The 22,667-nt window shown below is 35.7% G+C and overlaps 1 pseudogene; it reads left to right on the top strand.

The window, feature by feature from the left end:
* Positions 1-543: 543 nt before the first annotated feature.
* Positions 544-934, top strand: LOC109263256 (NADH dehydrogenase [ubiquinone] 1 alpha subcomplex subunit 5-like; annotated as a pseudogene).
* Positions 935-22,667: the final 21,733 nt, after the last annotated feature.

Genomic DNA, 22,667 nt, shown 5'->3' on the forward strand with positions numbered 1-22,667 from the left:
TCTCTACACCCAATATGGGGCTCAAACTCATCACCCTGAGAGCAAGAGTCACATGCTTTTCTGACCTAGCCACCTGGGCACCCCTCATGTACATTTCTTTAGCAATCTTTAGTGTACAAGAGCAGGTTTGGTGTAGGTAAAGAGTTGCATTCAAGAAGGGTTAAGGTTTTGCCAGGCTAGTGTGATGAAGAGATAGGGAAATGATGGAGTTAAATGTGTATGCAAGGTTGTTCTTATGTTGATAAACCATGAAAAGCAAGAATAAAGTGAGGATACAAAGAAGCAAGAAGGGATCAAAAAAAGCTGATAGAATTAGTGGGGTCACTCTTTGGTACAAGTTTTGATGTAGCTGGGGTAATGAAGAGAGTGAATGAGTTGAAAGGTAGCATGTGAGGGTTTAAGAGTTAGTGATACTTGAATTTAAAATTATAGAGAAAATGTAGCTTTGGACAATGATAAAGCCTATGACCTCATTGTTAAAGATAGCCACTAGCCACATGTGTCTGTTTAAATTTAAATTTTAATTAATTAAAATTAGCTGTCATGGTGGGTTTGCTGAAGAAGACCACTGGCCTTGTGTGATTGGCTATATGTGAGAGTCCACACGAGAGGCTTAGAATATTGTACACAAAGATTATTGATGATCTTGAGCAAATTCCTAAAAATGCAGCATATAGAAAGTATACAGTATAGATTACAAATAAAACGTTGGGTGTGGTTAAAGCAGAACCGGATGTTAAGAAATTTTAAAAGACTAACTTCAGGGTGGCCAACTAGAAGAGGTGATTCTTCTGGCTGAAAATGAACTAAATTGGGCAAGAAAATGATACAGTGGAAATCATGGAAGCCTTTAACAGAAGAGCCTCTCGCCATCCAATGGAAATGGCCAATATCATTATTAAATGAAGAGTGTGTTGATGCGAAACTGATTTAATTAAATGTTCTGTTATATGAAAAAAACTAAAATCCAGTTTCTCAGTCACATCAGTCACTTTTCTAATGGTCAATAACTACATGTGTCTGATGGCTACCATGTTGGGCAGTGCAGATACAGAATATTTCTGCCGTTACGAGAAGTTTTGGTAGAACAGTGCTGGAGGAAGTCTGGGAGTAAGTGATGGAGGTAGGTAGAGGACAAGATGGTTAGAGCAGTGAAGGTCAAGGGAGAAAGGGCACGGTATTTGAAGTATCATTGATTTGGATATTGAAATCATCAGTAATGATCACAGGAATAGTTCTGATGAGAGTGACAATGAGAGTCTTCAAGGAATGGGCTGGGAGTGGTGACACAGGAAGAGAAAGAAAGGTTAACAAGTGGTAAAGTCTGTTGGCATAAACTTTAAAGTTCAAGGGTTTTAGGAAGGAAAAGTGAATATTGATATCTGGAAGCAGCAAGAATACCTACTCCATCTCCAGGTCCAGTGGCAGTTATGGTGAAGGAGAGAAATAGCCATCACATGAGAGGTCTGCAATTCTCTAAAGGAAAAATTCAGAGAAGAAGCTGTTAACAAACTAAAAGTTCACAGGGGTACAGTGGAAGGGTTTTTATTTGGGAATGTACATAGCAATTTGGAGATGAGAAATGATACGGGATGACCTCCAAGCTCAAGGCTTTTTGTAAGGGCTGATATAAATAGAGGTGAAAGGCAAGTTGGGGTTAAGCCTAATGGTCTCCAAGGAATATTGCGGTGCTGTGGCTGTGTTATTTGTGGGGTAGATGAGTGGGATTTTCCTGGGATCCTCTTTTTTACTTCTTCCTATGAAGGTGTGGATCAGGGAAGGTCTTATCAAATGCATAATTCCTATTTTAAGGATGATAAGTCTAATACAGAGAGAGGTCATGTAACTTGCCTATGGGCACACAGCTAGCAAATGAAAAACTAGGATTCCAACCTTTGTAGTTTATTGTTCTTGCAAGTACATCAGAGGAGGCAGGTAGAATACAATAGAATCTGTCCCAGCTCTCTGCCTCTTATCCCAAAAGGTTTCAGATGTTGCTGTAAACTGTGAGGGATAAAGCCCTACAGATCAGGCTGGGAATGCACAGGACTGAAGAATATGGAGCAACTAGGATTGAGCAGATTTGCTTCCTCAGCAAACCCTTGAGAAAAGCCTTTGTCTGGAGCCAGAAATCGGAAACAGCTGCCTCTCAGTGGGGAAACCAGCTTAAAAGCAAGCTGAAGGCTCTTCCTCTCAGACTTTATCAGAGTCCAAGGAAAACCCCAGAACTTGATCATATCCCTTAAGAGTGTTCTCAATAGAACCTAAAGGATATTTTTCACCAAGGGCTCATTTCTTGTAATAAGTAAAACTAAAGACAAAAACTTCTAGTAATGACCGTACATCCATAATGATAATATCTTCCTAGTTATTCCTTCTATGGTAGAATCTATACCTACTAGCTATATTCTCACTGTCTGACTATGTAAATGTAAATGTTTAGTGCCTTCCAAAATGGGAAATGGAGATTATTCCTAAGAACATTGTATTCATGGGTTGTTTTAATCAATGAGAAGATAGAGTTAACTTGTATACATCACAGGATTCAAGCAAACTTTGTAAACTGGTTCAGAATGTCAAATAGGGCTTTATAGTTTGTTTGTTTTTTTCAATTCAGCACTGAAACATTCTGATTGATTCACTTCATCATAAAATAAGTTGTTGGAAACAGAATTAGGGCTGTTTCCTTAATGGGCTCTGCCTAGAGAAGTCATCAGTGTTATAGAAAGCTGCTATGGAGGACCTTTAGAAACTGACCAGGGTGCCAATAGATTTTTCCTCTTTTACTTTAAAGCAGTGGTTCTAATTAGCAAAGTTTTCAAATTTATTATTGCAGGATTTCAAATTTCTTAAAGCTTCAAGAGCCGACATTCATTAGGAATATGGACACTGCTGACCACCTACCTTTTACATTCCTTCCTACCAAAGGATCACGTGGACTGTTGGAGCACGGCTGTCACGACCTTGTTTGCATATGCACTGTTGGAGAGCACACAATAGAGGTAATAGAATTCAGTTATGGTTTTTAATTCTGTAAATTAATGGCTGAAGCAATAAGTTTAAAATGAAAAGGAAATAAAAGGAGAGGAAGCTAGAATCAAAATGCAGGCCCATATTCTGTATCCTAAAGGAAAGTGTGAGAATCGAAAAATAAACTTTTATTTTGCAGTCTATTGTCCTGACAAACTTTTAATATATAACTGTTTTAATCTGTTGCTGGATCAGTGTCCCTTTGTAAACATATGTTAAATCTGAGTGCAAAGAGATGAACAATAGCAATGCATCACTTAACTGCATCAACATTTTATGTAGTTGATCATGTAAATAATCAGAAGCAGATTTAGCCTTTTCTGTGGACTGTAGGGACTAAGGATCTGTTGACCACATTTCTGCTTTACAAACAGAGCTATCCAACCAAGACTTGTTTACTAACTGGAAATGTGGTCAAACACACTGTCCTTGATATTTTATTTGCTCTTCTAGGCTGACAAATTGATAACTTTGGAGCTATTTTGACAAAACTAGATACATATATAATTAGGAAAATAGAAGAAAAGAATCTGTGATATGGAAATGAATTATATCTGAATTAGAAATTGTTATTTTGGTGGGTAAAACAGAAGAAATGTAGTAATGTCCATATTTTCCAATATTTACCCTTTATATTATTTTATTTAATTAATTTAAGCTTTTTAAATGTTTGTTTTCGAGAGAGAGACAGAGCACGAGTCAGGGAGAGGCACAGAGAGAGAGGGAGACACAGAATCTGAAGCAGGCTCCAGGCTCTGAGCTGTCAGCAATGAGTCTGTCGTGGGGCTCGAACTCATGTACTGTGAGATCATGACCTGAGCCGAAGTCGGATGCTTAACTGACTGAGCCACCCAGGTACCCCTAATATTTACTCATCTTAAAGCAAGTCATAGGTTTCATATTTATATGCACTTCATTATATTTTTAACACTACAATAGGGGAATTAGGAATTAAGATCCAATTTTCAGAAGCCAGAATTTTGGAAATTGGTCTCAATTACATGAGGGTAAATTTAGGATCTGCAGATCTTTTTCACTTATTTCTCCTCATTCTATACTTATAATAACTATTACAGAGAGTCAAGGTTTATATCCTCCTCACTTCATAAACGAATAAAAAAAGGTTCAGAGTAATTTTATGGCACAGCAAAAACAACCTTACACAAAGAGTTCCACAAACTGAATTTCTATTAATATATAATGTCTTTGGTAATTCAGTTAACACCTACATGCTTCTGTTTCCTCATTTGTAAAATCAGGAGCAGGAATTAATTTTGAAATCTATGAGGTCCTTGCAATTAAAACAAACAAACAAACAAACAAACAAATAATAGTTTCTTGACAAACCAGGATCTCATTAAAGTCACTGGTGGAACAAGGACAGTACTCAGGACTCAGAATGGACTATTATCCAGATGATGAAACATGTCTGAAATCAAAAGCTGACCTGCAGAAGATGTATAGTTGTCTGCTTTTTTCCTTTACTTAGAGTCATCAGAAACATACAAAACTTATAATCTATCTTAAAAATATATCTTCCTACCAAAAAAAAGATAAATTTTGTTCACTTAGCAAAAACCACTAAAAATACTAATCTGATAATTTTATGCCTAAAGTTAACATATACAGGAAATGATAATGATAAAAAAGTTTATAAATATCACCCTGATTAAACTCACTCATTATTTCATCCGAAGCAACTAAACATTTGTAAGGAAAATTATGCGACTGAATATACTGGGTTGAATGGTATTCTCCTCTAAAATTCATGTCCACATAGAACCTATGAATGTGAGTTTTTGTAGGTGTCTTTGTAGGTGTAATCAAGGTAATATGATGTCATACTGGATTAGAGTGGGCCCTAAATTCAGTATGGCTGGCATCTTAGAAGAAAAGGGAAATTTGGACACAGACACAGATGGAGGGAGGTATGCCATGTGAAGATGGAGGCAGAGAGAGATAGGAGTGATACATCTATAAACCAAGGAACACTAAGGGGTGCCAGCAACCACCAGAAGCTAAGGGAGAGGCATGGGACAATTTCTCCTTCAGAAATCCAAGAAGGAACCAACACTGCCAACACCTTCGTTTTGGATTTCTGACCTCCAGAACTGTGAGAAAATTAATTTTTGTTGTTTTAAGCCACCCATGTTGTAGTACTTTGTTATGGAAGACTTAGGAAACTAATACATGGACAGTCTGACCAAACAATATTAACAACTACTCATTTCAATTGAACTCTCAACACAGACCTGCAATTTTTCTCTCTGACTCTTCTATAAAATTATTATCCATCTCCTACATTCCCCTCCAAACCTTCATTGCAGCTAATAACATGCTTCATTCCTACTCAAGACAAAAGAAGCCATCAGACAGGAATTCTCTCATCACCCATCAGCAAATACACTCTGCTGCTGTTGCCACCAGTTTCCATATTATGCCATATCCTTGATCATCCAAAAGATGGCATGATCCTACCTTTTCTTTTGAAGGCCATCCTGTGATTTGTGTCCTGGATTCTGCACCCACATATATTCTCAAGCATTCTGATCCTGTCGTTAAGCATCTCCTTCTTAAAAAAAGAAAAGAAAGAACTTTCCATCCCATGTCTGTCTTCAGTTACAGTCCCATTTCATCATTTATCTTCAAAGTAAAAGTTCCTGAGTAATCTGAGCTTGTTTCTATTTCCCTATATCACCTTCTTGACATACTCCACTTGGCATCTCTCCCCTCCATTCCATTGGAATTGTTCTTGACAAGGTAACCAGCCTGTTCCACATTGCTCAGTCCCGTGTTCCTGTTTTTCTTTCTTCTTGATTTCTCAAGAGCATTTCATACTTGTAGACCAATATCACTTTGTTCAATATCACTTTTATTATGATGATTTAAAATGCTTTTATCACTGTTTTTGTTGTCATGATTATTTTAATGTTGGTACTACCATGTTTTTCTGCTTTTCTTTTTCAGTATCCTTTATGAGATCTCCCTTGTCTTGCTGATTTCTAAATGTTGGAGTGATCCAGTTTAAATCTTCTCTCATACTACCAAGTGAATTAATCCAATGCCATGTCTTTAAAACACCATCTATATGCTTAAGACCTAAAAATATTTTATCTTCAATTCTTACTTCTCTCATAAGCTCTAGACTCTTATACTCAATTCCACTTGAATATCTAATAGGACCATGTCCCAAACAGAACTCCAAACCTATCTGAAACCTTTTACTTTTAGTCTATCCCATATCATAAATAGCAGCAACATCTATTCCATTGTTCAAGTCAAAACCATGAGTCACTCATGATTCTCCTCTTTTTCTCACCACCACCCCCATTGCAAATTCATTGCCAAGTTAGCTCTCCTTCTAAAATATATCCAAAATCTATCCATCTCTTCATGTTCATTGCTATGACCTGGACCTAAGCCTCTATTATCTCTCATCTAGCCCACTGCCATAACAGATTAAATTGTATCTTTGCTTTCTGCTCTTCTCCCCTACAATCCACTCCCCACATAGCACCAAAGTTACCTTACACAGCATCTCCCTGCTTCAAACTCTCTGATATGTGACCCATTCAATGAAGTTTGTCATACTCAACTCCTTACAATGGTCCTACAGAGTCTACTCATCTAACTTAATTTCCTATCAAGTTCAGCCTCTGTCACAATGGCCCCATTGTGAAAAATATTGCTTGTTTTTTTCCTAAATACACAATGTTCCTTTAGCCCTCATGGTCTTTGTACTCATTTGCTTGCTTTGCCACACTTCTTGTTACTTCTGCCTAGAGTTCTCTTGCCCTAGATATTCATGTGGTTGAATTATTGTCATCTTTCAGGCCTTAGTTCAGTTATTGCCTTCTCCAAGATGGCTTCCCTAAACCATCCAACCCCACCTGCTATGGTCCATCATGTTTTCCTGTTTCCTTTTCTTCTTAGCATGTATCAGTATCTGGTTCACTATAATATAAGCCCCATAAGAACAGGGACCATGATGTCTTTATTTATCACTTTATTCCCAGGACCTGACATAGATTAAGTAGACAACAAACATTTATTGATAAAGTCTTATTATCTCACAAGTACTATGCAAAATACAACTGATTTAGTCACAGAGATATAATTTCTTACATGTAAAGCATGTATTTATCTCATATTCTTCATATCATATATGATATAAATTGTGAATTATGTCCATTCATAATTACAAGTTAAAATATTATAACAATTATTTCTACAAACTTATAAACTTCAAACTTTTCTTTTTTTTTTCTTCCACAAATAGAACTTCACAATTAGATACAAGGAATACAATGGTCACTGCAGATGACCAATTTTCAGAGGTAAGCCTCTGTTGTTTTTCTGGTCATTGGGCAGCCAATCCAGAAGACAGCAATTCTATCTAATTGTGCTCAAAAGGACCAGAGCTTTTAGTTCACATACTAATAGTGCATTGGCCTTTTCACTGTCACCAAGACAAAATTATTGGGGATATTCATTATATTCTAATTATTTCTCCCTTTTCCCAAGATTACTTGTTTGTGATTGTTTAAGGCTCTGTCAGGTGCTCTATATTCAACTTTCTCCTATAATATCTGATGGGAGCATAGAAAAGAGAAAACTACGTATTGTTTTTTTCTGGGTCCTTATACTGCTTTGTGGATTGAACAAGGAACAAATCTTTATTGAAAACTGTTATATGCAGACACTCTGTTGGGTGTGCATAAAATTTTGCATAGTTTACTTCATTAAATTCTGCTAAAACAATCCTTTAGGGAAGATGTGGAGATTAGGTGTGGTCTTCAGATGTTAGGTGATTGTTGAGCCTAATGCTGCTTACTTCCAAAGTTCACACTCTTTTCACTCTACTCTCAGAGAACAACTCTGATAACAAAGAAATAACATTTTTAAAGTGACATGTATTAGGTCAGATAGGAGGCTTTCTCCTGGCTGAGCATATGCTTTGATAATATGCTTGGTTTCACATCAGTACCATCAAGGAATTTTTAAAATAGTGTTCCCCTCTTTTCTATAAAGTTGGTTATATTCCAGAAGGACAACTCTGAAACATTTTGAAAGTAAACTAATTTTCAGGGCCTTATCTCAGCATATTGTTGAAATATCCCATTTATGTCAGTTTTCTTACACTGTTTCATACAGACAAGAACAACAAAAAGCAGGGTTTTTTTTGTTGTTGTTGTTTTTGCTTTTTTTTTTTTCCTGGTTGAAATACCTTTTAAACAGAAAAGAATCCTAACTTCGAACTCCATTGACCCTATGTAAACTCTTCAATTTCAAAACTGATTTTAAGTCTGGCAGTTTCTATTGCCTGCATTAGAATGGTGAAGGAAATCTAAGATTAGACCTTTGAATGTGGGAAAGGAAGATGGAATTGATAGAAAACAGGAGAAGATGTGTGCCCCAACTCATTTCAACTGCAAAGTGAGGACTACCCCACCCTGGGTAAAGATTTTTCTAAAGATTGGAGCATATTGATGAAAAAACATTCTAAGACTATGATGAGTCTTCTTATATAGTAATTATATTAATTAATTTGTATACATCTTGTGTACTATTTAATGCAGAATTGGAACACATGATCTGAATATACAACAAAATAATTGAAATTGGACACTTTCAAGAAAATTTTACTTATGTTTACAGATGAACGCATGTTTTCTAATTAGAAAATATGCACACACATGAGAATATTTCATAATGTGGGTACTTGTTTACAAGTATATAATTTCTGCATTTACTTTTTAGCCCCTTCTATCTCCCTTAAGAGTACACAGACATACAGTGATTTTTGTCTTTGTCAAAGAAAGTGCTACAATTTCTAAAGCTGCCCATTGAGTGTTTCTGAGCCATAGCCAAGAGCTATTTCAAAATGAGGACGGATTTCTTTTCTCCCTGGGGACAGACAGCATGATGCTTCCTCAGCCCTGCATTCTAAGCCTTTCTCCCTCAGATCTTGTCCAATCCCTGGCGCAAAAAGACACTTCTTCTACTATTAAAATGCTGACAGCAATCAAGGTGGGAGTAAGTCTATTTTTTATTCATTTCATGTTAAATTAAATCATCTGTAATTCTGCAACCATGAATTTAGCCATTCACTTAAAGAGAAACAAAAGAGATTTCAACCACTCCATTGGAAAAGAAACAACTACCAAATTGTTCTCAGATATAGGTCAAGAACAGGTCATTGTGAATGAAGCTAAACATAATTATGACATACATTCATAATTCCTGGCATTGTGTTCATTCGCATCAAAGACCATGAAAAGAGGGTGTTTTAGATACCAACGGTTACAACCATCTTATCTAGCTGACCCATTGCTATGTTTTCTCAAGCCTGGCTTCCCCTCCATCTTATTTGCATCTGCTATAGTAGAACAACCATGCATTTTGTTATTGTTGCATTGTTTTTCCAATATAGTGGCTATTTCATATTTTCTCAGGACTTGAACAACCTGCATATAAATTCTCACAACACCCCTTCGGACTTCCCACATGGATTTAAACACCATATGCAATTATGTCATTTATATCAGTACAGAGAAACCAAGAAAGGTTAATGTTCCAATGCTTTTAACAGAGTTCTTTCTGCATCATACCATTTTATTTCTCTGTGAGAAAAAAAAAATTATAGTCATAGATGGTGATAAAAGAATTGAACCAAATAAGTCAGTATCATATTAATGAGATCGAGTCTAGCTTTGGCTCTCAGATTTTCCCCAACTTGCTACAATACTAGCACAAATGAAACTACCAACATCCTTCTCCACTATTTGGATTTTCTACCTATTTAATGTCCAGGGTGGGAGAGGGAATGGAAGAAGGGAAAGTAATACATCTTGCATGTGAATCATTTGCTTTATGAAGAAAAACAGTGTTAAATGATAAGTTTCAAAAATCCCTAATATCAATCCCATTTTGATATGAAAACAAGAGAAAGATATTTTAATAACTCATCTCAACTACTACTTTAGTGTTTTTGTTTGTTTAGTGGGGAGGGTGTGTGTGTGTGTGTGTGTGAATTTTTTACTGAATGCATGTGACCACGGCAGAATTCTCTCATCAGGACCAAGATTCCTGTTTGCTACTTGGAACAGACTTACATTTAGCCAGGAGCAAGTGCACAAATATTTCTACACTATTCCTGCTGTCCCCTGACTATCAACTGCCATACCAGAGCTCTAGCAAAACCAGGACTTCACACAAGAGAAGGCCAAACTAACTTGAGGGTTGAACATAAAGCCAGGGACTTTATACAAAACAGTTACAAAGACTACCAACCTATGCCCATGAAGAAACATGGATCTAAGATGAGAGATGAATGAGTAAAATAAGGATGGCAAACAGAACTCAGGTTCCACAAGCTGAGGATCAAGATCTAAGCAGCAGAGCTGGAGACTCAGACATTTCAAGAAAGCACGTGAGACCAATTAAAGACGGTGCCACCTTCATCCAAAAATAATAAAATAAAATAAAATAAAATAAAATAAAATAAAATAAAATAAAACAAAGAAATGAACTATATAACCATACAAAGACATGGAAGAATCTTAGATGTCTATTAGTAAGTGAAATAAGCCAACCCAGAAAAGCTACATATTTTATGATTCCCACTAAATCACAATCTGGAAAAGGCAAAACAGTAAAAAGATCAGTTCATGAGGGGTTTGAAGGGAGGGATGAATAAGTAGGGAGAAGAGGATTTTTAGGGAATGAAACTATTCCTTATGATATAAAATTGGTAGATATATGTCATTATATATTTGTCAAGACCCATAGAATGTACAACACCAAAAGTGAATCCTAATGTAAACCGTGAATTTGGGGTGATAATGATGTGTCAGTGTAGGTTCATTGATTGTGACAAAAGTACCACTCTGGTGCAGAATGCTGATAGTGGGGAAAGCTGTATGGGGTTGTGTGTGGGGAGTGGTGGATGGAGGTATATGCAAACTCTACTTTCTGCTCCAGTTTTCTATGTACCTATAATTTACCTAAAAAATAAAATCTATTAAAAAAAAAAAAAAAAAAAAGATGATACCATCAAGGTCAGAGCAGAACCAGCAGTAAGACAGCTTTAGCACTGACTCAGAACATCAGGCCCAAAGAATCCCAAGCATCTTACTGTCCAGGGCCAGGCCCAACATTAGAGATAAAAGAACAGGATTGAACTTAGCATTAGATGATGCTGTGAACTGAACTGTCTGTTCCCAAAACTCATATTTTGAAGCCCTAACTCTCAGTGTGATGGTATTTGGAGATGGGACCTCTAGGAGATAACTAATTTAGGTGGTCATGAGAGTTAGACCCTCATGATGAAATTAGTGTCCTTATAAGAAAAGACACCAGAACACTCACACATACACACGTACTGTCTCTCTCTCTCCCATGTGAAAACACAGTGAGAACGTGGCCATCAGAAAATCAGAAAGAGAGCTCTCAGCAGAACCCAACCTTGCTGGCACCCTGATTTCAGAATTCCAGCCTCCAGAACTGTGAGAAGGTAAATATCTGTTGGTTAAACCACAAGTCTATGGTATTTTGTTATGGTAGCCTGAGCAGGCTAAGACACATGTTATCAGCCAAGTCTCGTTTCACTTCAACTAAGGTCCATAAATCCCAACCTAAAACCTTGGATGTGGTAGATATTGACTATAGTCTTCAATCCCGCAAATTTCCTATCTTTGCTTTCTTCCTTTGGTCAGTAGACAGATGCATTTAAATCTTTCACTAGGTACAGAAAAAATTGCTGAAGGCTAGAAAAAGTATTTAGATATCTACAATCCAATTTTGCTTTGCAAAAGAATATTATGGTACTCTGGATGAATACTTATTCTTCAATATAAAAAAATGTGAAAAAAATTTTAAGAATACAAATGTATGGTGGTAAAGGGATCCATAAGATCCATTAACCTTTCTGTATTAAGTGTAAATGCAAAAGAAAATTAGAGGAAATATGGATAAATATGATATTTTATTGTTTGTAAAACCTTGTCATTGAAATAACTTCAAAAAGATACCCTGTGTTTTTTTTCTTATTCTTGGATTTTCTATATAGTTTCACATTCATCAAAGCCATTCTCTGCTTATTCTGACTCTTATTTCCAGAGTAACACAGCCTCATCCTTTCAATCTACATACCGAAGTTGCCCTAGGGTTTTGTTTTGTTTTATTTTTGCTCTTCCCTAAAGAGACAATGATTAGAATCTGGCAACATGCCCCAGGGAATGAATGGCACATTGAAGCTTTGTGAAGGTTTAGTGATAGAAGTTGTCTGTGCCCTTCCTGGCTGCGGTCAGGGACTGAGGACTAGGGATATGTGGTCAAGGCTCTGCCTATGAAGCAATCCATATACACAAATATACATACATAATGCGATAATGCCCTGTGCTTTTGTTAGTAAGAAAATAAAACTGAAAATTCCTTTTTTTTACTGTGTATTCATCTTTGAGAGAGAGAGAGAGAGAGAGAGCAAGAGAGAGTGGGGGACAGGCAAAAAGGAAAGAGACAGAATCTGAAGCAGACTCCAGGCTCCAAGCTGTCAGCACAAAGCCCAATGTGGGGCTCAAACCCACAAACCAGGAAATCATGACCTAAGCCAAAGTCGGATGCTTAACCGACTGAGCCACCCAGGAGCCCTGAAAATTCATTTTTGATTTCATGCCTAAGAGACAATAAAAATACTAGAAACTAAAAATGAACTCCACCCCAACTAAAGAATTGTAACATTTCCATAGACATTAAAAGAAAGAAATCTCCTAGAGAATGGGGAGTGGGAGAAGTAACATTCAGGGGCAAAGGCAGGAATCACTCCCCCCGCCCCCCCTTGTTAGCGTATTCCATGGATATGATGTTATTAAAGTGCCAACTGCAAGAGTTTGGCTGTCACAGCTCCTCCTGGCTCTACATCTGCTCCCCTGCAGGGAAGGCTGTGGCTCCATATGCTTGATCTCCAGAGTAACACTGCCCTTTCAAGATACCTTCTTCTGGAGGCATCTATTCTTCCCCAGTACTACAATTCATTATGATGACAAATGCTTGTACTAGCACCATGTATTGAGGGCCTGCTAAGTGCACATCCTCTCATTTAATACTTAGAGCAAACTTTATAAGTGCGTTTTCTTTCCATTTTCTATACAGGATACAGAGATTCAAGGGAAGTAACTTGACTAAGGTCACAAAACCAGCAAGGATGAGAGACATAAGTTTAATCCATGCTTCTTGGACTGTAGCCCATTTAACCAGAAATATGTGGTGCTGTGTTAGGGTTTTGCCTAGAAAGCAATTTGACACATCATTTTATATTAAAATGAGTATGCATGGCTTTTTATATAACACACTGTCAATTTTATAAGGAATTTAAGAAGACATGGGACATCAAAGACATTTCTAGGTATATTAGGCCACCGTGGGCCATGTCTCAGATCCTCCCTCAGTTTTATTCTCCTGTGTTATTTGATGTCATTGGGTTGGAAAGTGGGAAGTATGCTTCTTCCATGCAACTACTTTTATAGCAGGCCAAATTTCAGCTTTTATAAATAATTTTTCTGAGAACAAATGGAAGAAAGCATGCTCCATAAAAACACAAGAGCTTAGACATAGAATAAATAAAATGTAGAATCCATTGTGTTTTGGCTGACATAAAGTTCAAGTTCTTACTTCATTCCCGTCTCACTAGGTGCTAGAAAAAAACACCAGGACAACCAGGCTGATGTGCATTTGAATAGCCACTGTGCTTAGGTTTGGATAGCCTATGGTTCTCTCTACGCCCTCACCCCTTGCCCCCTTTCAGGGACACATGGAACAACTGATCCTCGCTCTACCCCACAGCCATCCCGACCTGAGAGAACACCTCCCTTTCTGGCCCCAAATATCCCTCCAGCACCCCATTTTACACTAACTGTAAAGAAGACTTTGCCATCTAAGAGCCAGGGACATGTGCTTGCAGATCCCTCCCCCATGGGGCTTCCTTGTTGCAGCAGAGATTCCTGAAACAGGACTTACCCTTTTCCATCTTCTTTGTTCCTCTGAACCATAATGACTCTCCCCACTACTATTTTAAGATGGGCTCACCTTCCAGTCTACCTGAAGACAGGAAATGGCTTTCTTGAGCATTCAAATGGCCATGATATCTGCTGATTTCATCCAAGTAGAATCTCCTTCTCATGACACTCCCAACCAGACTGAGGCCATCACTACTTGGCAGGAGTATTTTCCCAAGGTGGGACAAATTGGCAGTGACAGCTTAGAAATCCTAGAGTTTCACCTTAGGTTTCTGTAATCCAGAACCAAATAAAAGCCTATTATGTACAGTAGATATAGGGTTTTAAAAATGAAGACAAGATCTTGGAACACATATCTGAGCTACATGTCTCCAGAAGCACCATTTCCTTTACCTCTTTTTCTCTTCTATCCACTGTGCCCTCATCACAATGTCCAGACACTGAAACATATCCCAAGGCAGTGTACAGGAAGTGGTAAATGAACAGTAAGCCTAAACTTCCCTCTCCAAATGAGAACTTAAAGACTCAAATGAATGTCCCTTCTAGTGGGTGGGGGAGTTCCCAGTGCAGGCAGGTGGCATTGCTGTTTCCATCACCACCTTACAAACTAGGAGAGCCCTGAGAAAAATTCATGAAATCACATGGCCTAATGCTATTCCCCTGCTGTCCTTTTACCTTTGAAAACAGTTTCATTCCCCCTCAGTAAAACAGTAAAAACAGTCTTTCAATAGCAAAGAATATATTTTAGAAATGTATGGTGGAAAGTATCCAAATATAGAGGTTTCCTATCCTGCTTTTTCCTATTTTTGCTTTGCAGCAAATTCTATAATGAAAAACTGGAAAGAAATAACTCTTCATTGTCCCCATCCTTTTCCAAACGAATTTGCAAATCTTCTGGTTTGTCCTTCCATCAAAAAATTACGAGTTTTTAAAGTCTGCAAGATATGACCCAAATTCACCCCATTCTGCCTCCAATCACAAAAGCATAATAGTCTTTCATTTTTTTAACAGAACATGACTTTGGTGTAGAAGTTCTTTATTTTGATACAAATCTCATTCTGCAAGAAAACATGAATAGTCAATATTTCCTCATGTATCATGCTGTTCATCTACAATAACCAATTTATTCAAAGAGATTTATTACCTTGCCCCAGCCCACTGCTTAGCACTGACAAAGCTGATAAGAAATTCACTATATTTATGAAACTACAACCTTTTTGGTTAGGTAGAAAGGAGGTACACATAAAGATGTGCAATGAGTATGCTCTTACATAACTGGAGATGAAATCACAGGGTGTTGAAACTGACAGAGCTATCTTAAAGAGCCAAGTGCTGGCAAACCCTACAGAGGGGTCCCCTGGGCTCCCACTTAGAAGCACTTCTATTAAGTAGAAGCTGTATGTACAAAAATGCCAACTCCTCCGTATCTTGACGAGTATGTGTCAGTGTTAAGTTTCCATTAAATGCAAATTTGATCCTTTATAAAATCATGCTTAAAGCTAATATCATAGAGCATCAATTAGACTTCTGTATGCTTTTAGAAGGCTGAATAATTGCATTCATTTAGAAGCTACCTTGTGATATGTATAAAACAAAATTCCATCAAGTTTAATTACAACACAAGTCAAATTCCATTCTCAAATTTAAATAAAGCCATCCTATTATTTGTTTACTTACTTGTTTTTTAGGGTTTTTTTGTTTTTGTTTTTTGTTTTTCCTCTGAAGACTTCTGGTCCTTGCAATCAATAGTAACTGATTTATTCTGCAGTAATGCTTTCTTTACCAGGCATGAGAGTTGGGAAAAGGGAGGACTGCAGATCTTTTAAACTATATATTTAAACCTTAACAATGTTAATCATAATAACACAATCTTATAAATATATTTTATGTATTTAATTACTATTCAGTTAGATTTAATTACTATTCAGTTAGATTTCAATCCTATCCTCTACCCTGCAAGGTAGGTAAAACAAGTGTTTTTACTGAACAGAGGGGAAAAAACTAAAGCTCAGAGAAGTTAAGTGACTTTTTCAAAGTCACTTAGTGAAAGAACACAATATGGAAATCTTCAGACTCAACAAAAGTGCTCTTTTTGTCAATAAAGTCTTTTGAAAATATATTTAGTTCTCTGCTTTATAAAATAGAAGTTTCTCAAAATATTTCAAAATTTTCTTGATGAATCAAAATTTTTTATGAATAACTGACAAATTGAACCATGCAGTAATATATTGCTATTTTCTGCTCTTTGGAGTATGAAAGATTGCTTTCTCCAACACTGTATAATTCCAGAATGCTGTGCTGTTCTAATTGGTGAGCTTTAGTCTTAAATTGGCACTAAGAATCCCTAGAGGGTTATTGAGTCGTACAGAACTTAACTTGCCCTTATACTAAATGCCCTCAGAATGCTGTAGTGCATTAATGGAGGATGTGTCTCTTCCTCTCTCCATTGTTATCTATAGACACTCCCACCATTGTTCAGATGTCAGAAAGTTGTCCCATCACCATTTTTAATCCCCAAAGGAACTTCCAATATCATCTTTTTTTGCTGTTCCTATTTTTCCCGTCTCTGTCTTCTCTAGTCTTGCTAAGATGTTAGTTATCACATCCAGTGAGACTGTTCCTACCTTTTTGTTTGTATCTGTGGTTCTTTTCAGCAATCTTTCCCACTATTCTTATCTATCTATCCATCTATCTGTATCTATATATTTGAATTTATGGTTGGCTAAAACCGATTACAAATAAGTGAGAACACTGCTATTCTCAGTAGAACAAATTATTCAGAATATGTAATACTTAAATCGTCACTGAATTGATAAAATGAAAGAAAACGATGACTCCCAATGTAGTAGCTGTAATAAATCAAAGGATATTTTGGATCCCTTTAGTCTCTGATACAGAGAACAAGGAATATCTCTAGTGGAAAAACGAGACCATGGAACAGTTATGGAGTAGGGAGTCTAGTGACTATCTGAATTAAGCCCTGAAGTTCTCAACCTCTTTTTCTGAATCCACATATAAGATGATTCTCACAAGCATGAACTACTTTCTAAGTTTATTCCTGGTACACAGATCACAAATCTATCCTTTTCTCTCTCATTCGAAATTACATATAGGAATGAAAATCAGTGTGAATGATACTATTCTATGGATAGTCATCCTAAAGTAAAATGTAAACCCTTGGCAAATGTGGCACTTTATCTATCAATAGAAACAGATTAATCACAAAACACAACCTATAGGCTGCCATAGCAAAGTGTCAGAATGAAAGTCCAAGTCCTTATGTGGAAACTGAGCTCCACAGAGGTAGAGTGACTTATCTGAGATCAACTAGTAGGTGGTGGCAGTGCGAAGGTTGGACACTGATATTCAGAGCACGTCATGCAGTCTCACTATTAAAACGTAAGAGCGGTATGTCAATTATGTTTCAATAATAACAATATTTAAGAAAATAGGAAAAAATAAAATGTAATGACTTTTTAAATATAAAATAAAGTGATATTAAAACACCAGAGAGGGGCGCCTGGGTGGCTTGGTCGGTTGAGCGTCCGACTTCGGCTCAGGTCATGATCTCACGGTCCGTGAGTTCGAGCCCTGCGTCGGGCTCTGTGTTGACAGCTCAGAGCCTGGAGCCTGTTTCAGATTCTGTGTCTCCCTCTCTCTCTCTGCTCCTTCCCTGTTCATGCTCTGTCTCTCTCTGTCTCAAAAATAAATAAACGTTAAAAAAAAAATTAAAAAAAAAAAAAAAAAACCACCAGAGAAAGGCAACACAGTGATTTTCAAATTGCACTAAAGTATTAGGGCAGAATATTATTTATTTTTAAAATTTAAGTCAAAATAATTATTTAAAAACATTAATAGTGATAACTTAATAGTCAATGAGAAATTTCTGGCATGTAAAAATTACCCAAAGGACAAAAAAAAAAAAAAAAAGTCCACTAAGACTTTTAAAGTGGAACTAATTAGCCCATTAGTTATCATAAATATCCTGTTTCTATGCCATAGTTTAAAAAAAAAAAAAGTTCCAAAGCAATAGCACCATATACACCATATAATCAATAAATATGTATGTGATACAAGATGCAATTTTTGATACTGAGAAGAGTAGTTTCTAGTTAGCTTGTATCTACATGCCCAAAGTAGCAGATGGAAAAGTAAAACTGTCACACAATTATTTCCATGCCTGACTTAATTCATTTTTAACTGAATTGGCTGATGAAGTTGGAATTGGGTGGAGCCCTTGCCCTTTTAGCACTTAGAGTCTAAAGGAGCCAACATCTTTGTTGGTACTGACAGTAACCTGTAAACTGAAGAATGTCCCTCAATAAAAGAATTAGAAAAGTTAGTATAAATTTTATCACAAAGCTATGTAAAATCAGTCCAAAGAGAAATTGTGCAGAAGTACTAAAGATCTATCTTAGTTCAGGATGCTGTAACAAAATACCGTCCACTAAGCAGCTTAAACAACAGAAATTTATTTCTCACGTTTCTGGAGGCTGCACAGTCAGGTTCTGATGAGCATCATTTTGTGGGCTTGAAGACTGGTGCTTTCTTGCTGTAGCTTCACATTACAGAGCAAGAATGCTTTCTAGGTCTCTTCTTATAAGGGCACTAATCCCATCATGAGGACTTCCCACCCCAAGACTTCCTCCAAACCTATGTACCTCCCAAAGGCCCCATCTTCTAATGCCATCATATTAAGAGAGCTTCAACATATAGATTTTAGGGGGGACACAAATACTCAGTTCCTAATAAGATCAAAGTGTTAAGTGTTGTGATTTAATGGCAGAAGTAGATTTTATCATTGTCCAATAATTAGCATACTTATAGTATCTTTTTTATACATTCAAAAACACTACTAGTGATTTAATAGACTATGTCTTGCTGACATGGCGATTTTAATTCCATTAGGCTAACTGCAGACAATCTGCTTGTCAGATACATGAAATATCTTATCTATTTCACACACAGTTCACTTATCTAGTGATAAAACTGCATTCCACATATTCTTTGGGGGTAAAAAGAATTCACATCCTATTCTTTGCTTGTTCCTGAACCACCTCCTCTGTGCTCTGTCATTGCCTATTACCCTATTACATTATGGGTGATAATGTAAATTACAGGATTCACTTGACTTGAAACCATTCTGGCATCGGAGCCATGTTCAATGCTGCCCACCTACCAGCTCTTTTGACACAGGATAGACAAATCTTGTACATAAGCTCAGCACCCTTTTGAAGTGCAGCAAACCAACAGACCACTGGAAAACAATGAGGGCAGATCAATGAAATTGTCCATTGTCGATAAGGAGGTTATGATTTTTCTCAAGCAAAAATCCTGGAAAACAAAAACAAAAAACAAATGGAAAGAGTCACAGATGAATGGTTGCTTGAATTATACTCTTACCTTGCAAGAAAAAAACAGTGTTTAGACATGCACAAAAATTTTCTCCAAAAGTGAAAGCCAAATCTTGTAAAGATAGTTGAATAGTTAAATAATTTTCCTAAAGCCTGGAAAACATATTCATTTTTGAGCAGTCTTTTTTTTCCAGTGCACATTAAGGAATTCAGAATGTGCTTAGTATAAATAGATTTAAATGCAGAAAGATTTCATGTGGCAAATATGCATCTAAAATATTTAACGCTTTGCAGACTATATATGTAAAGGACTTTGAACTTACAACCATCAACAAACATTCCTTAGCCATCCATCTGGGGAGAGAATGGAAAAAAAAACAACAACAAAAAAAAAAAACCCAAAGATCTAGACTGTTCAATTTCTTAAAGACACAAATCTATTTTAGGAAGAGCTGAGGCTAATTGAGGATATTAAATAAGTGGTAAAAAAAAAAAAATTATGAGTCTCAGTTAAACCATTTTATTCCAAAGTTTAGTAGAATAGATTTTATTTTTTAACTCTCAGCTTAATACTCATGAACTTGTGCTGATTGAATTATGAAAAGAAAATTTTAAAAACCAAACATCTCTACATAGAAACTTGAGAGATTCAGTTATAGTTATGTAAAGTAATATGAAGAATATTGACCAAAATGAATATATTAGAAAAACAAACAAACAAAAAAAACCTCTGTTCTAAATACCTCTGAATTCTAAATTCCACCTCTAATATAAAAACTCAATACATGAATGAAATTTGAAGGGTAGCAAATCTCAATTATTTTAAAATACTTTAAAGGTATTAATTTTGCAGTTATTTTCAAATACATAAAAGAAAACTAAAATGTCAATTAACTGCATACTGGTAGATAGTTCATACACTTTCTACTCTTAATCATCAGATTCATTTCCTGTATATTATAAAGTTCATAATTGCTTATGAATGTGTGTTTCTAAAGCATTTAAGAAACTAACTCCACAGTAGCTCAAAAATCACTCAAGTCCAAGTTTATTGATCTGTATTTTTCACAGGAAGATAGTTCTAAGCAAAACAGGACAAACCTAGCCCCTGCCTAATTGTCTTAATCTAAAATTTATTTAAAATTTAGGAATTGGTATTGATGTCGTTTTATTTTCCAGAGTGTAAACACCAAGAGGGTATTTTTGTTTGTATTGTTTAGCATTTTATCTCCAGCACCTAGAATAATGTTGAGCACATGATGGGCATTAAAGTCTTTGTTGAATATTGAATGAATACACTCTATTCCTAGTTTTACTCCTGGAAAGACTGTCTTATTCCTTTCTCTGGTAGAGCAAGGCTTGCAGGAGTGAGGCTTCACAATCTGACTTTTTCATGTGGTCCAGACTTGTCTCAGTCTCAGAGTTAGTATTTTCTCCAATAATTGTGTGCTGTTATTTTTAGAAATAAGATTTTATTATATGATGTTACTTTTAATCATGTTGAATTGCAGGATCTTTTAGAATATATAAAGTCACTTGGGTATACTTAAAAAGCTCCTTGCTAAGCTTCCTCCTCAAGGAAGTTAACTGGCTAAGTGCAAATGTTCCAATTTATTCACTGTAACCAGGAGACTGATGTGAACTGGAAATTTTTAAATGTTCAAAGGATTAGCATTTCAAAAAGACATATTACTAAATCCTTTTCTTAAAACTCCTCATACTCAATTTACTCTGAGACCATTTCTCAAACATTAGTAGAAATGTTGCAATAATGTTTCAAAAGATAAAATAAGGAAAATCACAAAGATTAGAAAAAGTCACCCTTTTTAAAGCATATCCATTAACAGAAGTTAATAAGTAGAACACTGCATGGAGTTTATCTCCTTCAAGGCAATGTATTTGGGAACTTACACAGGACAGATCAGATTGAACATTTTGCTATCTATTACCCAGAAATAATCCATTGTTTTTTATTTTCCAGAAACTATGTTTAGAGATCCTGTATACATCCTTCAGCTTGACTTGTAGTTCCAGATTTCTGTTAGATGAAGCAAAGACCAAATATGTTTCAAAGATGTTTTTACACTTGCTGCTTCCTTTTCATCTTTTTAAAGCTCTGTTTTTCCTTATATTTAAAAAAAAAAATACACACTCATTTAAAAAATGCAAACATGAACAAAATGTGTGACTTAAAAACTGAAAATATCCAAACCCCAAACCTAATGACTATTACTAGCTAGTGAACATTCTTCCTGTTTTTTTCACTCTGTATATACTAAAATGTGTGCTGCATTAGATAGCTATGCATGTATGTTCTTACAAAAATGTAATCATACAAAATATAGTATACTATATTGTCTCCTTTCTTGTCTAACAACATATCTTATAAATCTTCCCATGTTAGTAAAAGTAAATAAACCTCATTTTGTAAAATAGCATCATTTTATGACTATACTATAAAATGTTTATCTAATACCAGACTGATATGCGACTTTTTTCCTTTTTTTTTCCTTTTTATAAGTGAATATCCTTGCACTCAGATATTTCTTTGTGCATTTATATAGATGAGTTTTCTAGAAATGGAATGTCTGGGTCAAAATATATATATATTTAAAATTTTTAACAGCTAGATTTCTCTAGAAAAAAAAATATATCAATTTACCTTTTCACCGATATAAATCAGAACATACTTCATACTTTGCCAATACTAAGTACTAATGTTTTTAATACCTGAAAATATTTTAGATACTAAGTATCTTATTTTAATTATTGTTTGTAATTATTGTTATTTAATTATCATAATAATTGTTAAAGTTAATGGATAGTTGATGTAGTTTATTTCTTTGTGGATTATTCAAGAATGCTTTGTATATTAAGAATATTTGCCTTTAGCCAGTCTTATTGTTGCAAATATTTTTCCCATGTTATTGTTTATTTTTTAGTTTGATTATGATGTTTATATAATTTTGCTATAGAGATAGTCTGTGCCATGCTTGGTAAGATCTTCCCTATATATAAATACATACAATATAAGTATATCCAAAGTTGGGAGAGTAATCTCAAAATATTTAGCACTGTCCCAACTTGAGTTTAGATTTATGCACTAAAATGATAGAGATAGGTATGCTATAGATTCCATGCCAGTAGTATACTTATACTGGTTTTCACAAACTGAATATATCAATCCTGCTCTATGTTTTCCTTTATTTCTTTTATAGTTTAAATTTTTATATTTAAGGCTTTCATTCACATGGAGTTAATTTAGTAT

This window comes from Panthera pardus, unplaced genomic scaffold, assembly GCF_024362965.1.
Source record: "Panthera pardus isolate Hobbes unplaced genomic scaffold, ASM2436296v1 HiC_scaffold_17, whole genome shotgun sequence".
NCBI classification, from domain to species: Eukaryota; Metazoa; Chordata; class Mammalia; order Carnivora; family Felidae; genus Panthera; species Panthera pardus.